Source organism: Chiloscyllium plagiosum, chromosome 26 (assembly GCF_004010195.1).
Source record: "Chiloscyllium plagiosum isolate BGI_BamShark_2017 chromosome 26, ASM401019v2, whole genome shotgun sequence".
Lineage (NCBI taxonomy): Eukaryota > Metazoa > Chordata > Chondrichthyes > Orectolobiformes > Hemiscylliidae > Chiloscyllium > Chiloscyllium plagiosum.
Genome location: NC_057735.1, coordinates 33,850,769 through 33,867,346, shown reverse-complemented (window position 1 = coordinate 33,867,346; position 16,578 = coordinate 33,850,769).

Here is a 16,578-nt window from a genome sequence, read left to right as displayed (position 1 = left end):
AACAGGGTCTAAATGAAATAATCTCTTTGTAACAGGAAGCATTTTGCTTTAAACTGGTCATCTATGTCTGATCATCTTCTGGAAGTAAGCTACAGCCCCACAGGTGTAACATTCATTTATCTTGGCTGGGCATTACCTGTATCTGTGAGGCTTGTTTTTGACCTATAACACTGATATGACTCTTAGCATCTGCCATTTGGCTTAATCACTGTGTTACTTGTCACATACCTCTTTAGAATGTCTGTACTCTATAAAATTAATGGGTTCTGATAACCTCTTGAGTTGGGTTTGTTCTTGTGCTCTGAGAATCAGTCTGTGAATCCTCCTTGTTTCTGCTTCCAATACAATTTGTATTGCTTTATTTAAACTTAAATCTTTGTTACAAGGTAACATATCTGACAAAGACTTATTAATAATTCCAACAACAATTCTGTCTCTCAATTATGATTTCAAAACTCCAAAAGTACAGTTTCCACTGATAGACAGAGGCTCCCAAGCACTGAGGATGTCACCTAAAAACATCTGCAACACAAATTCCCAGCTCGGCGAACAGAACCACAACAGACAGAGGTCATTAATGGTCATCTACAGATAACTGTGGAAGCTGTACTCTTATGTCAAATTATTTCCTTTCAGATTGATGTAATGATAAAAGACTTTTAAAATTTTTCAAGAGTACCTGTGTTTTTGTGATAGCTCAGTGATTATAATGCCATCTGCAGTATGAACAAATGGATAGAGTATTAATTAGTATAACTTCAGACAATGTTTATTTGCAAAACAATCCTGTATTCTCCAGGATATGAGTAGCATTCTTAAAAAGGTAAAAGCTCTTCTCTTCAAAAAATTGTTTCTTCAGGATTGAATGGTTTCTCTCTGCCTTCCGCTGCTCACCATGTTATCAAGTACTCTGGGCACCAACGACTTGTGGCTGGTGATTGGATAATTTACTGCCACCAGTTTTCTTTTCTATCTTTCATTTTAAAAAAAAACTGAAATGGTTTAGATATCTCCTAATCTTAGAATCCTCCTTTTTATGCTGAGTCTAAGGGTCTAATTATCATAGCTGGAGGTTTGACCATTACAAAGTCTTAACAAGAAGAGATGCTTGTCCTACTTCCTCCCACAGTCCAAAGATGTGCAGGTTAGATGAATTGGCCAAACTAAATTGCCCGTAGTGTTAAGTAAAGGGGTAGGTGAAGGGGGGTGGGTCTGGGTGTGTTGCTCTTCGGAGGGTCGGTGTGGACTTTTTGGGCCGAAGGGCCTGTTTCCACACTGTATGTAATCTAATCGAAAACAAGTTGTAGTTTATTGCATCATAGCAATTGATAAAATTAACCAGTTTGGCATAAATACAATAATACAATTGTAAAAACAAAAGTATGTCATGTCTGTTTCCATCAGGATCTTGTGCAAGACTGCTTTTCCACTGAAAAACTGTTTCATGATCGGATTGGTTACTGCTTAACACAACTTCAATATTTGCTATTTCAGAACCATTACATTGTACAAAACAACCCCTTTATCGAGTATCCTTTTTCACAATGGATGCTCCATAAAATTTTAAGGGAGTATCTGTACCTGACTCTTTTGATGTTTCATTCTATAAATGATGCTTGTTATTAGCAGACTCTCTCATAGATCATTAACATTTTACATTTAACATTTTGAGCAGAGGGCAAACAAATGGGATTTGTCGGTGGCTGCACTCAAGTATGGAATTGCTTAAAGAGTTCGAAGGGAAAAGGCTTCAACTGGAAGCTACAAGGGCTACTTGTCACAATTGTCATCTCACAGAAATCTGGAACTCCCAGTGGGTGTAACTTTCAGTGTCAGCTCAATCTTCCAAAGCTACAGTGAAAACAAGCAAACAGCATTTTCTGCATTTTTCATTATTCTCCAATTACATCAGAAACTGAGTGCATGTTAAACTTGTGGCATATGCATGGTCTCTTAAAAAAACACTTCAAAATGGTTCAGTGCTCATAGGGTTGCAAAGGAAGGGCTTTAGATTTGAGCAAACCACAGAACTACTTATTGAATGCTTCATTTGACATTTGTTGTTTTTGCATTAGATCTTTCATTGTTGTCTGTATGTAATAACTTCCAACAGTCAATTAGGGGTCAATTAGAATTCATAGCAATAGGCTCAGAATGAATTTAAAATATCTATAACCTTTCCAGAATAAATTACTTCTCGCAGACAAGTCACAACCACGCAAGACTCCAATTAAGGATGGAACATTTCCTGTGGGGAGAAATGACCCAGTCCCTCATTTTCAGCATAAATCTCTCTTCAGAGATGTTGAACTTGATCTCTGCAAAAATCATTATTTTGTATACTTCAGCCTTCCCCTGAACTCCAACAGATGGAGTATTGAGGAGACAGATTAATTTGCAATAAGGTCAAGTTCCAGTACAATGTTTTTTCTATATATTCTGCATGATATGGAAAGAAGCTTCTGCTTTTGATTTTCAAAGAAAAATAAAAATGGCCAACATTTAAAGTCAGATCCTAAATCAACAATAAAAGATGTGGTATTCTATGTTAACATTAAACTTAATATTCATAAATCATACAACACTTAGTATGAGATGTGTTCAGTACAGTTTTTGAGTTGTTGATTGTTTTATGGATCATCTGTGCCTCTGAAGCTATTTGTTGGATTTTAAGAATTTAAATGGTTTTAAATGCTAATATTGTGATAAACAAGATTTCACCGGTGTGTCCTTGGCAGTTCAATCCTTCAGTACAGCTAGTTTTCATAATGTTATACCTAATTATAGAGTAACATAAGTCAGGCATGTTGTGTGCCCATTCAGTGTTTCGATCTGCAATTTTAAATTTGAAGGGAATTTGAGCTTAAGGCTGGATGGCAAATGTAATTCTCCAAGACATTCTCAACATGAGCTTGTCAGAAACTGCTGTTAATTACACCACAAAGGGAGAACTTGAGAAACCTGAAAGACAATGTGGGAGTCATTGTTACTTGACTGTTGCCATCATTAAAACTAAAAAGGATCTTTGTTTCTAAACAGAAAAAGCTGAGAGAACCATGGGCTCTTTCAGAAAATGCAATTAAAATTTTGTCTTATGCTTAAAGAGTTGCCAAGTTATTAACACCAGTAATATATGTCATTTGATTAGTAAACAAATACTCCTATACAACTCCTATTTAGACTGTGATTTCTGTAGCTGAATAAGTTAATGACCAAATAGAAATCCCTTCCAAATTGCTATGCACAATTTGCCTTTGTTTAGGTTCTTAATTAGAGTCGAATCACAGCAGGGTCTGGAATGGACTGTGCGTAAGAAACAGTCTTCCTGATTGTGAAGAATAAATCTGACTTCCAAAAAATTCTACACAGCATTCCACTAAGAAAATTATATAAATGTTCATATTGTGAGACCCTGACTAGGTTTGTCCCCTCTCATAGTCATGAATACAAAAGACAAATATAGCACTTTTATCACTGCCCTGGCTAATTGAGCAGAGACCTGCATGAACACAATAAAGCAAATAGCAGCTAAATGGTTTCAGGAGACCCTGCAGTTTTGTCTTAACTTTCTGCTTTGCTGTTATCCAGTTTGACCCCAATTGCTCCAGTACAATGACTCTGCATGTTATTCTGTAAGTTGATAATCACATTCACAGCCAGAGATCATCACAAACTGATTCATTAATAGATGTGCAATCACTCCTATATTAAACATCAGCATGCCAGACATGAAGATCTTTCACAAAAAACACTATTATGATTTGTAAAGATTATTTCCACATTTCAACCAAAGTAATGTATACCAATCTTCTGTCTTCAATAATTGTAATGGTGGATCAGTAATCACATTTCTCAAGAAAAGCTGATACCTGCTTACAAATACTCAATTTAATTTTCATGGAACATTTGAACTTAAAGATTACTATTGTGGCTGTGACTCAAATGATGACAACCTTATTTGGCACATTTGTTCTTATAAAATTGTGGATTGGCTGATTCCAGCATTAAATTAGCAAAGATACTTATCAGAGCAATGGGTTAAGTATGTACAGGTATTGCCAATTTGTAGTCCCAGTGTTATATTCGTGTTTACTTGCTGCAATTAAATTGTGTAGTTTTTAGCAAACACCAAATGGTTTCTTCATATGAAATCCTTTTCAGAAATGTATAGAACCACTCCAAAATCCATTCCATTGACAAAGCAAATGAGTGCCATTTTCAGATTAAATGGAAAATAGACTTTTAATGACAATTATGTGCCTGATTGAAAGAATAGATTCTGAATGCTTTCCTTGAATTAAAAGTCCTACATGCTAATTTAGAGTCGATCCAGAACACTAATTCAATTATTTGTTTACAAACATTCATAATTACATAATGGCTTAGGGTGTAATTTTTGAGATTTGTAGCTCAGGTTGTGGCCAGGTTGTAAGTTTGTTCGCTAGCTGGAAGGTTTGTTTTCAGACTTTTCATCACCATGCTAGGTAACATCATCAGTGAACCTCCGGTGAAACACTGGTGTTCTGTCCCACTTTCTGTTTGTGTGTCTTGGTCTGTTACAGTGGGTGATATCACTTTCGGTTCTTTTCCTGAGAGGTTGGTAAATGGGGTCCAAATCAATGCGTTTGTCGATGGCGTTCTGGAATTCCCGTGTGTGTCTTTCTTTAACCTGTTTCAGGATAGATGTATTGTCCCAGTCGAACTGGTGTCCCTCTTCGTATGTGTATAAGGATACTAGTGATAATTGGTCTTGTCTTTTGGTGGCTAGTTGGTACTCATGCATCCTGGTGGCTAGTTTTATAAACACGAACAGGAAATTCCATGCCAAAAACTCTGTACACCAACATGACCGGCAAGGAATGGACGAGTACGCTTGAACGATCTATCAACACTAAACAACAGCAGACCAAGACAAATAAAAGACTAGCCCTACAAGAATAAAACTGGACAAGCTCTCACGCAACAATAACATAGATAATTCAGAGACCTGGATAAAGAATCTGTCAGACCAACCACTCACAGACACAGAAAAAGCTGTCTTAGCATGAGGGATGACCTACATCTACAGGAATGTGGACAAAAATGACTTCCTCGTAGCACTAGAATCAATCCTAAAGGACAACGGACTTACTGAAGAAACTCAGCAGGCCATCAGACAAAGGGTGCCTGACCGTCATCCTGCACAGAACACACAACATTGAAAAAGCAAACAGACTACTTGCAGATACTGACAACTACCAATAGGTGGCGCTGGACCTGACTCCACAGCTTGAAACCGCATTATAGCATCACTGAAGAAACTCCACAAGACAGACCTCCAAAGAATGAAACCTGATAGATCCAATGCACTCGTTTCTGCAGATTACCAAAGGTACATAGACCAGGGGTCCCCCCTCAGACCCATAGTCTCACAACCTGGCACACCACCAGGGAAGGAACTGCAACACAAACTGAAATCCCTAGTAGAAGACTCATGCCATTCCATCCACTTCAGGAATTCCTGAACATCATCAAAGACACCAAGGTAGAGGATGATGAGGTCATGGTTTCCTTCGATGTGATGGCCCTATTCACACAAATAAGCATCACCCTGGACAACGAACGCTGGCCTCACTGCTAGACATACCAAGGACACAAACACCAGACAGTATCAACTCCATCAGCAAGGACAGCATCCTCAAACTACTGGACATGTGCTTCACAACCTACTTCACCTTCAATGACAAGACCTACAAACAAATCAACAGGACACCCGTGGGATCACCAATATTAGCACGTATAGCAGAAGCAGTTATGCAGAGGTTAGATCTAACAGCCAGTCCCATGACCCAGCCCAAGCTTTGTGTCTACTATGTCGATTACACTTTTGTCATCACGAAATGGAACAAAATAGAAGAAACTCAAAAACACATAAACAACATCCTTACTGGCATGTTGATCACCAGAGAGGAAGAATCAACAACAAACTACCCTTCCAAGATGTCACAGTAGAACAAACAGCGAATGGAAAGCTGTAGACAAGCATCTACCAGAAAGAACACACATAGACCGGATAATCAACTACAGCAGCAATCATGCTTCGGGCATAAGCCCTTCTTGAGGAAGCCCTTCGGCTTATGCCCGAAACGTCGATTCTCCTGTTCCTTTGATGCTGCCTGACCTGCTGCACTTTTCCAGCAACACATTTTCAGCTCTGATCTCCAGCATCTGCAGTCCTCACTTTCTCCCCTACAGCGGCAATCATCCCAACACCCACAAATGCAGCATCATCAGGACATTATTTAAATGAGCCACAACACACTGCAGCATTTAGGAACTATGAGAGGCCGAAGAAAACCACCTCTATGAGTCATAGAGTCATAGAAATGTACAGCACGGAAATAGACTCTCCAGTCCAACTCGTCCATGCTGACCAGATATCCCAATCCAATCTAATCTCAACTCTCAGCACCTGGCCCATATCCCTCCAACCCTTCCTACTCATATACCCATCCAGATGCCTTTTAAATGTTGCAATTGTATTCAAGAACAACATGTACCCGATAAGCCCAATCCGCTGATTCTTATAAACAAGCTTAAACAATAAGTCACAACACGCCCAGAGAATCTAACCACACTACTATACATTAAAGACATCTCAGAGATGACAACCAGACTACTCCAGCCCCTTGGCATCATGGAAGCCCACGAACCTACCAACATATTGAAGCAGCTACTGATGAATCTAAAGGACCCTGTACCAATAACCAGCAGAATGAATGTCAGATACAAAATACCCTGCAGACAGTCAGCAGGAAACTAGCCACCAGGATACACAAGCACTAACTAACCATCAAAGACATGACCAACTATCAGTAGCATCCTTACATACAGACAATGAGGGACATGAGTTCGACTGGGACAGGCACACACGGGAATTCGTATAGGCCTGTCATTCAAACCAGAATTCCATTAACAAACACATTGATTTGAACCCCACTTACCAATCTCGTAGGAAAAGAACCGGAAGTGATATCACCCACCACAACAGACCAAGACACATAAATAGAAAACCAGCGCTTCACCAGAAGCTCACTGATGATGTTACCTAGCATCATGACGAAACGTTTGAGACAAATCTACCAGCTCAGCGAGCAAACTTACAACCAGTAAGAAAGTATTTATGGAAGGGGAAATTATATTTGAAACATATATACTGACATATAGAAGGTTTTTCTGATCAGCATTAAAAATAATGCTTCTGAACAACATAATTACAAATTATGTCAACTCATAAATTAAATACATATTATATCTTGGTATTGATATTTTATGTCGTTAAGTCATCTCATAACACCAATGACATGAAAAATCCATACCAAGATGCAATAAGTATTTTTTTGTTATGAATTGACAATGCATTGATATCAGTGATTACCACTGTATAACAATGATTGCTCAGCTTGTGGGTGTAAAAATTTTCAAAAATTCCTTCTAAAAACCAGTATAAGTTGTAAAAGGCTAGAGACTGATTCATTACTAACGTTCAACAATTTAATTTTCATGGAACATTTGAATCTAAAGATTACTATTCTGGCTATTTACTGATTCAAATGAAACAGCCTTATATTTTGTCCTGTTTAAGCTAATGCTAGCATTAAATTAGCAACGATAAATATTAACAGAATGAGTTAATTATGTATAAATATTGCAAATAACAGGGTTTAAATAGATGATGCGCTCAGAATGTGAGTCAAAGGGCTGAGATTTACATGAAATTGGGCTTCAGATTGCATCAACATCACTCTGGCAGATTGTCCAATCAAACACCCAAAGGTCACAATCTGGTGGTATGACCATTGATTATCAACAGTAAGAGCAAATGCTGAAAGGCTTGAGGACAGAGGGCATGAGAGAAAAATAGGTGGAGGGCAAGGTGCATTGATGGGTGGGAGGAAGGGAGATGACTGGGAAAAGAAAGGATGGAGAGAGGAATGAAAAGGTGTAAATGGCAAGGTCAAGAACAAGAAACAATGGATGGAGGAGGCAAGAGGGGCAGCTGGAACAATTGGGGGAGAGAAGGGGGAATTTATGAATGTGGAAGAAGGAGGGAGTGAGGGTGAAGAGAGGGGAAATATTTTAGGGCAGAATGGTTTTTTAGGTATACAGTGGATATTTTCTGGCTTTTCATGAAGGCAAATAATTTTAAAAAAGTTATCATTTCCTTGGTTAACATTATTTTCGCTGCATCAAACATAGAAAAGGTACAGAACATATCAAGCTTTGCTCAAAGTTGTTGAATTTTGGAGTCCATTAATAAGCATTAGGGGTTAACATAAGAAATATGGATGATAGACTGGCTTTCTGATAAAAATAAAACACAGAGTTATGCATAAACAGGTTTTTGTCTGTTGGGAAGGATGTGACAAATGGAGTCCCACACAGGTCTGTGCTGAGGCCTCAACGTTTTGCAAGTGACTTAGATGAGGGAGTAAGTCAGAAACTGTGTTGTGAAAACAAATGGAGGCTACAGAGGGTATAGATAGGTTGACATAAATGGTAAATGGTTGAAGAAATCTGAGTTGCAGGGGGATTTAGTGCATCAGGCACAAAAAGTTATTATGCAGGTACAACACAGAATCAGGAAATGTAATGGGATGCTATCCTTTATTAGGGGATGAATTGAACATACAAATAGGGGCATTAATTATTCAATTATGCAGGGTATTAATGAGACCACATCTCAAATTTTCTGATAGTTTTGGTTTCCTTATTGAAGGAAGATTGTATATACATGAGAGGCAGTTTACTATATCGATACTTAGAAAGAATGGGTTGTATCATGGAAATAGTTTGGACAAACTGGGCATGCTTTCACTACAAGCGTTAGAGTTGCCTTGATTGAAATGTAGAAGACCCTTAATGGTCTTGATAAGGAGGGTATGAGGTTACCATCCAGGTTAAAACCCTATGAGCTGAGGAATGCCTGGCATAGTAGGAAAGGCTTTTCCACTGGATGGCCAAACTCAGAACTAGGGGACGCAGTTATAAATCTAGATGTTGTCCTTTTAGGATAGAGATAAGGAGAATTATGCTTTCTCTTGTGTGACTTTGGAACTTGCAACCTCAGAAACTGATCAAAATGAGGTCATTGAATATTTTTAAGACAGAGCTATACAGATTTTTGTTAGACATGAATCAAAGCTTATCAGGAATGTAAAATTCACAAAACCACCAAATTAGAAGCGATCTTATTCAATGGTCAACCAGACCGAGAAACCAAATGGATCTATTTTGCTCCTTTTTTGTATGTTTGCATGTTGGTGTGTTCATATCAGACCTCCTCACATTGTTTGACATGAGGCTTAGAATGTTCTCTCACTTCCAGATAGCCAAGCTTGCTTCATCAATTACCTACCTCACCCCTCACATCTCTCATTTCCACTTTGCGCACTATCTTACAACATGCCATTCCCAGAACAACTCGATATTCAGTGGATACCCCAGAATTCACCAGCATCTCTTGCATCAATGCCATTTTTAAAAGCTTGATGTGCACCCAGACAAGCACTGTCAGTCTGAAGCTGGCATTTGCAGCTGGCAGGGCTGACCAAGGTGCAGGTGGGAGGGGAGAATTGTTGCCCTGCTTTCTGGATATGGTCCTGAATTTCTTCTTCCTCCAGCACCAAAAGGAGTCGACATGACAACAAACCATGTCAGCATGTTGTGAGATTGCCATCCAGTTTGAAACCCTCTCAGCTGTCTTGAGGAATGCCTGGCACTGTAGGAAGCAGGTCAATTACCTTTTCCACTCCATTAGCATGTGCATGTGTCTCCATCTTTGCCTGACAACACATACTCACTCTATCTCTGCTACTGAACCCATATACCTAGCAAGGCTTGTGCTATACCACATTCAGCATTGCCTGCAGCATCTTCCCCTCATGCTATCACCAACCCCAATTCCTGGCCCCACTAACCCTGCATGCGCTTTGCACTGCCTACTCACTTGCTTAGATTACCTCCTGACTTCCACTGACTGCGAAAATGTGTCACTCATTTTCATCTTCTGTAATACTGCTCTCTCTCTTTTGCATAAGATAAACAGACCAAATCCAGCAGGAAGATCCAAGTAGGTGGTGCACTGCCCATCATTTGGGCTTCTCACCCTTTATGAGGGGAAAGTTCTGACCTGGCACAGCCCGATATGGTATCAGAGGTTGCCCTTGACTTTCTGTGCCGGAACCCCCTGAGTGAAGGCCACCTGGCCGATATGACAAGCTTATTGGCCTCATGTTAATTCTAAAGCTACAATACGAGCATGGAAACTCTGGTTGTGCTGCAAAATCCGTAAAGCAAAGGCAAGTTAGGGATGCATGCAAATAGGGTGAAAGACAGTGAATGCTATGGTCTAGTCCATGAGCTGGGTGCATGGCTCTGAGCAGTCTTCTTGATGCAGAGTACTGGTGCTGCCAAATATAAAGTATTCATGAGCAGATGCACAGAAGAAGCCAGAAGTAGATCAGAAATGTACCCTGAGGGTTCTTAGAGACTGGCACATGTCAGATGCCTCTGTTTGTGGATGTGAGGCACATGTAGCTGGTGCCCATGGACCATGTCCTGAGATGTTGGTTTCTAGCATGGAATTTGTTCACAGCAAGTGGTGAGCTGAGGTCGCCGACTGAGTCTTAATGAGTCTAGCTGGTTTGGCATTTTCGTAAAATGGAAGTGTAGATACTAATGAGGCAACTTTTAGCATTGACAAGGCATTTACAATCCCTGATGTTATGGACCAGGCCAGACCCCCTCAAAACATTTCAAGAAAGTAGTCCAGACCCTAACTTTGCACATTGTTTTATGCAGGCATACAGTCAATATTCCAAGAGAGATGCCACTAGTTAAACCAGTTAGCTTTAAAAAAAGCAAAATTTATTTACAAGATTACCAAATGGCACACAAAAGAGAACAGAATACAGAATAACAACCTATCTGAAAACCTAATAGATTATCCCAACTTAATGATGCTGTTCACAATACTTGCAACAATCCTCATAAACACCCCTTGGCACAAAAGGTAAAATGAAACCTAGGGCCTTACAGGAGAGAAACCAGAGAGAGAGGAGGTACAGCCTAGACCTGCTTCTTTGGGGACCAACAGCTTTTTCAACACTACTGCTAAAAACCAAACCAAACCAGAGAAAAGCTGAGTTGGGAGAACTGGCCACTCCCCTTTCATTGTACAAGTATTTGCTTTCAAAAACTTGAAAGCCTGTTTCCTGAGGCAGAATCTGATAGTTATAGTCAAACTGGCCCAAAACCCCATCAATTTAGACTTTTCAGACCTCTCCAAATAAAATCAAGGACAATATAACCTCGTTAAAAGGAGTGATGAGCATCAATCAGCATCTTCTGTGGTAGTGATAGAGAGCAGAGTATTACTGAGGCAAGTTGTGCTATTAAAAACGTGTTTAACATGTGATAATTCCCCTTAACTGGCTGTTCTCCACTGTCTTCTGTGACCATAAAAGATGGAATGAGATTTTCTTGATACCAAGATTGGCCTTGCCACACTTGTTGACTGATTCTCCACACATTTCACCATAATCCACATCACTCAGACCCCTATATGATTCCATCCATTGTTTCAGTTTGATATCAGCACATCGCAAATTTCAGAATACCACGATCGATTGAAGATAGCTGGCTGAATTCCTGACTATTATTCAGTTTCGACATGGTAATGCATGTTTTTCAGATGGCCTTGAGACGTGATGATTATCAGCACCATTTTACACCCGGGAATCTGAGAAACGAGGCCCATTTTCTCATTTTCTGATGAACTATGAGACAGAACATGCAAGGTTCACTCTCTGTTTTTAAAAAACCTAATTATTTCCTGCTAGTATGCTGACCTTCAGAAGGAACCAGGGATTTACAGTCGACAGAAAAAGAAACAATTTTCCTCTAATTGACCTCAGGATGTATTTTTCCACAGCTATTAGACCTAATGGCCAAAAGACATACAGTTCCAGGAGCAATTTTCATTATATATTATAATGCTCCTGCCTAATGTTAAATAAAACATTTTGGTAAATGCAGCAAAAACAATGTATATTTAATTCCAGGAACAATCACGTATCTTTCTCATGGGATATGAGTGTGACTGACAAGTTAATATTTATTGCCCATTCCTAACTGTTCTTGAAATGAGTTACATGGTCGGCCATTTCAGAAAGTAGTTAAGAGACAACCACGTTGCTATGGGCCGCTCATCACACCTGGTTCAGACAAAGTAAAATGGCAGGTTTCCTTCCCTGAGGACTTTAGTAAATCAGATAGTTACTCAAGACAAATGGTGACAGGTATCATGGTCATCAATACAAAGACTGGCTTTAAGTTCAAGGGTTTGTATTCTAATTTTAATTCCACCACCAGATAGATTAATTTACAAAAGGAGAAAATGTTGGAGAAACTCAGCAGGTCATAGAATCATAACAATGTGGAGGTAGGCCATTCAGCCCACTGAGTCCACACCAACCCTCTGAAGAGCATCCCATCCAGACCCACCCACACCCCCCACCCCATGCCTGCATTTCCTAAGGCTAATCCACCTATTCTGCACACCCCTAAACACTATGGGCAAGTTAGCATGGGCAATCCACCTAAGCTGCACATCTTTGGACTGTGGGAGGAAACCGGAGCACCCGGAGGAAACCCATGCAGAAAATGTGCATCTCTACACAGACAGTCACTTGAGAGTGGAATCAAAATCAGATCTTTGCTGCTGTGAGGCATCAGTGCCAACCACTAAGCCACCAGGTCCGGCAGCATCTATGGAGAGTTAAAACAGGGTAAACCTTTCCAGTCCAGCATGATTCTTCTTTGGAAACCCAGCGCATTAGCTAAACATGTGGATAAGTAGTCCAGTGCAACAGGAGTATTGTGATTAAAGTAATTAAGTCTGTAATGTTGCCCTAAACATGCAGAGTGGCCAAACAGTCTAAACAACTTGGCCCAAGATAAAATTGGCTCAGCAGTTTCTGTAAGTTATGCCCTAATGGAATGAAAAGAGGCTAAGGATGCAGCAGGCCCAAATCAAACAAGAATCAGCCCAGACCTGTATTGCACAATGAACAATGGGACTGTCATCATGACCTCAAACAGTACAGCCAGAACAGTAAGGAGAGACATTATGTTTGTGTATTCCCCATTTTTGGCCAGACCTCTTGGCACCATGGAATGATCATGTCTTGGAAAGGGGATGTGTACATCTAGGATGACCTGACCTAATCCCATTGGGTGCTGTGACCTGTTCCCTGAGAACCTATTGGCAGAAGTTACAGAATGTTCCAGAGTGGCTGAAAAAGAGGGGGCCGGGGTAAGAAGGTGGCCGTTCCCTCAGTGAAGATTCTGCCAATGATTACTTCGTGTGAGACCCACCATTGTACCAACAAGACCCTGAGTACACCTGTCGAAAGAATTCAGTGAATTGTATCTAGCAGCTCAATCAAATTCACTAGAGCACGTAGTGTATGTGTTTCTCAGTCAGTCAACCTCATTTTGGGAAAAGTTAACTTAATTTGTTGTGTAAGATTTGTTTCTTTAACTTGCAAGTATTTTAATAAGACTAGGTGAGAACCACAGTCCTTTGTTTAGCTCATACAGTAACAGCATCTTGGCAACCACATGTTATGAGCAATAAACTGGCTAAAGTGTCTGTATAGAACATTTCACAGGCATCAGTTGCAGAGAAAGATTGAGCAAAGAAAAAGAGGGAGAGAATGCATGAGAAAAGTCATTTTTTGTTTTTATTGTCATGTAAGCTACAGTAACCATTTACACACAGTAAAGGCCCATGAACATGCATGAGAAAGCGACCATTTAATCTGTTTTGGTGCTGATTAGGAGACAGATATTGATCAGGAAACAGGAAAGACTTAGAAAATGATGAGTTAAATGGCATCTATATAAGAGTGAATCACAGACAGGCAATTGCGTACAACTATCTGTCCTAGTCTGCTGTCTTCATGTGACCTCTCCAATGTGGCACACACACATTCTCGGCAGCAGATATCCTGAGTTCACTTCAATGAAGTTTTGAGTCAACACACTGCTGCTGGGCTGTACACTTGAACATGGTATTAGCAGAGCCAGTGAAATGAGTGTCCAAAGCTGAAATGAAAAGCACAGCCGCAGAACTGTGAGCACCACTGAAAAGAAAACAAAGATCAATAAAGCCAGCCACAGTTCAACCACTGCTTAAAAGAAAATGACGGCAGCTTTTTTCCAAACAGCTCCTGTTTGAATGACAGGCAGTATGAAGTAAATTTGGAAGGTCCTCCATGCACAATAGCAGAATTATGCAGTAACATTGGATTTATTGAGCAAACAAGAACAGCTGCAATTTGTTTCAATATTATGACTGTTTGGAAGAGACTGTTTCAAAATATATTACATCATAAATCTATCTGAACGACAGAAAACGATAAAACCTTTGAAGACATGCTTTTAGCCCCAAATGTATGTCACTTATGAATAGTACATGTTCAATACAGGGATCAACCTTGGGGAAGGAAAAGACCATTGATCAATATATAATATCATTAACTGAGCTCCTTGAAACCATGAAGTTGTACAGCTAAAAAAAGAGACAGTGAGAGAAGGAATCGTCTCAGATGTAAGAGATTCTCCGACCACAGCACAACTGCTATGATAAGATAATTTGATTCTTGAAGAAGTTGGAGGCATGTGCAGAAGGTCTGAAATTGTAAAACAACAGCTATGGTACATATATGGGAGACAAGTGAACACGTGCATAGTGTGGAGAAACAGCTCAGACCTTTATACTATGTTGAAAAACAACCTACACTTTACACCTGAAGAAACATGGAGAAAAAGAACAATTATCTGCACAAAAGCTGACAAAAAGGGCAAACTGCAAATATTGCGGAGGTCATCCCATTAAGAAAAAAACATGTCCAGTTCAGACAAAATGGTGTTTTAACTGCAAGAAGATGAACCTTTTTTCAATGCACATGTTTAACTAGGCAGCAGATAAACAGCACCATAAAGACAATAAAGACGATTGTCATTAAGGACTGACATAATGATTCAGATGAATCAAGTGTTGCGACTAGAAAGATATCAAATAAAAGTTCGGATGATTCAATTTACACCTTAGAGCAGGTTGAGAACATCAAATATAAAGGTGAAAAATGGTTTGCAACTATTGCAATGAAGACAGCAAAACAAGAACATCAAATGAATATTAAGTGCGAGACAGACACTGGTGCTTCCTGCATTTTATGAGCTTCACAGACCTGAGTAAAGCCTAGGATGGCAATCCTAAAGTGAAACCCTCAAAAGGCAAAGCTGAGACTCAGTGATAGAACAATATTCTAAGAGATCAAATTACTGTGACAGCCTAATGCTGTGGCAAATCTGAAGATCTAGAATTCCAGATAATAGACATGAATCTACTCACCGCAAAACACAAGCCAAAAACTTGAGCTAATTATCTTAAACGCTGTGCAGTGTTTCACAGGCCACATTGACTGATGAACAAATGACACAAGTCAGAGAGGAGCTGACTACCTAAATACTAAAAAGCAACAATGCCAAAATCACAAGCTGAAAGAATTGCCTTGTCAGACGCAACTAATGAAACTAAAGCAAAGAGATGTCTTAGGCAACAGTTTAAGTTAGCAGAGTCAGCTGAGAATATTGTGAAAGTGAACAACCGAAAACATCTTTCCAACAAGAGCCATTGGAGAAAAAGCCAACAATCCACATTGTGTACTGCCATAAGGTATAAACACTTTAACAATCATATGTATCCTGCTTGTAAACAAACGGACAAAAGTAGGGCTAGTTGGAATTACAGTTTTTAATGCACAAGAACAGTCATGTATATAAATTCAGCTTGCAACTTCAGATCAACCTTGGACAGAGCGCCTGCATTTGCAGGGTGAGAAAGCCTCTAAATCTTTTAGTTGTACAAATCTAATTTAGCCTAATTTAGGTTGTAATTCGTCATTGACATTAAAGTAAAATCTGCAGTTTAAAACTCTATAGTCGTGAGCTTTGAGCGGGTTGATCGTCAGAGGGCGCCTTGAAAGAAAAACCACATTAAGAACCAGCTAAAACTGGATATCACTAAGTGAACAAGCTATACCCTTTGCCTTGGGAGCATGTAAAAATAACTTGAAAAGTGTAACTGAGCACTTGCGGGTAAGACTTACTGAGCCAGACTTAGCACCTCAATGTGGAAAGGAGAAAGGTGTTTGTTTCTTTTTCAAACAAAGCAACTGATCAGTGAATAGAATTGGTGATTATTTCTAGTCTTTAAACTAAAAACCAAGTTCTTTAGCTTGTGTTTAGATCTCTAGTTCTTTTCTCTCCTTTATCTTAAAAATGCCTTGCTAGGTATCAGATTGATAATAATGTGTTAAAAAGGATATAAAAGTACAATAAAGTTTTCAGAGTAATGATTCTTTGTTCATTAAGAACAAGAGTACTAGAATGATTTAAATAATTGAAATAAAATATGATAGAAATGGCAGGTCAGGTGATATGTTGCAGCTGGAGTATCTGGGAGCT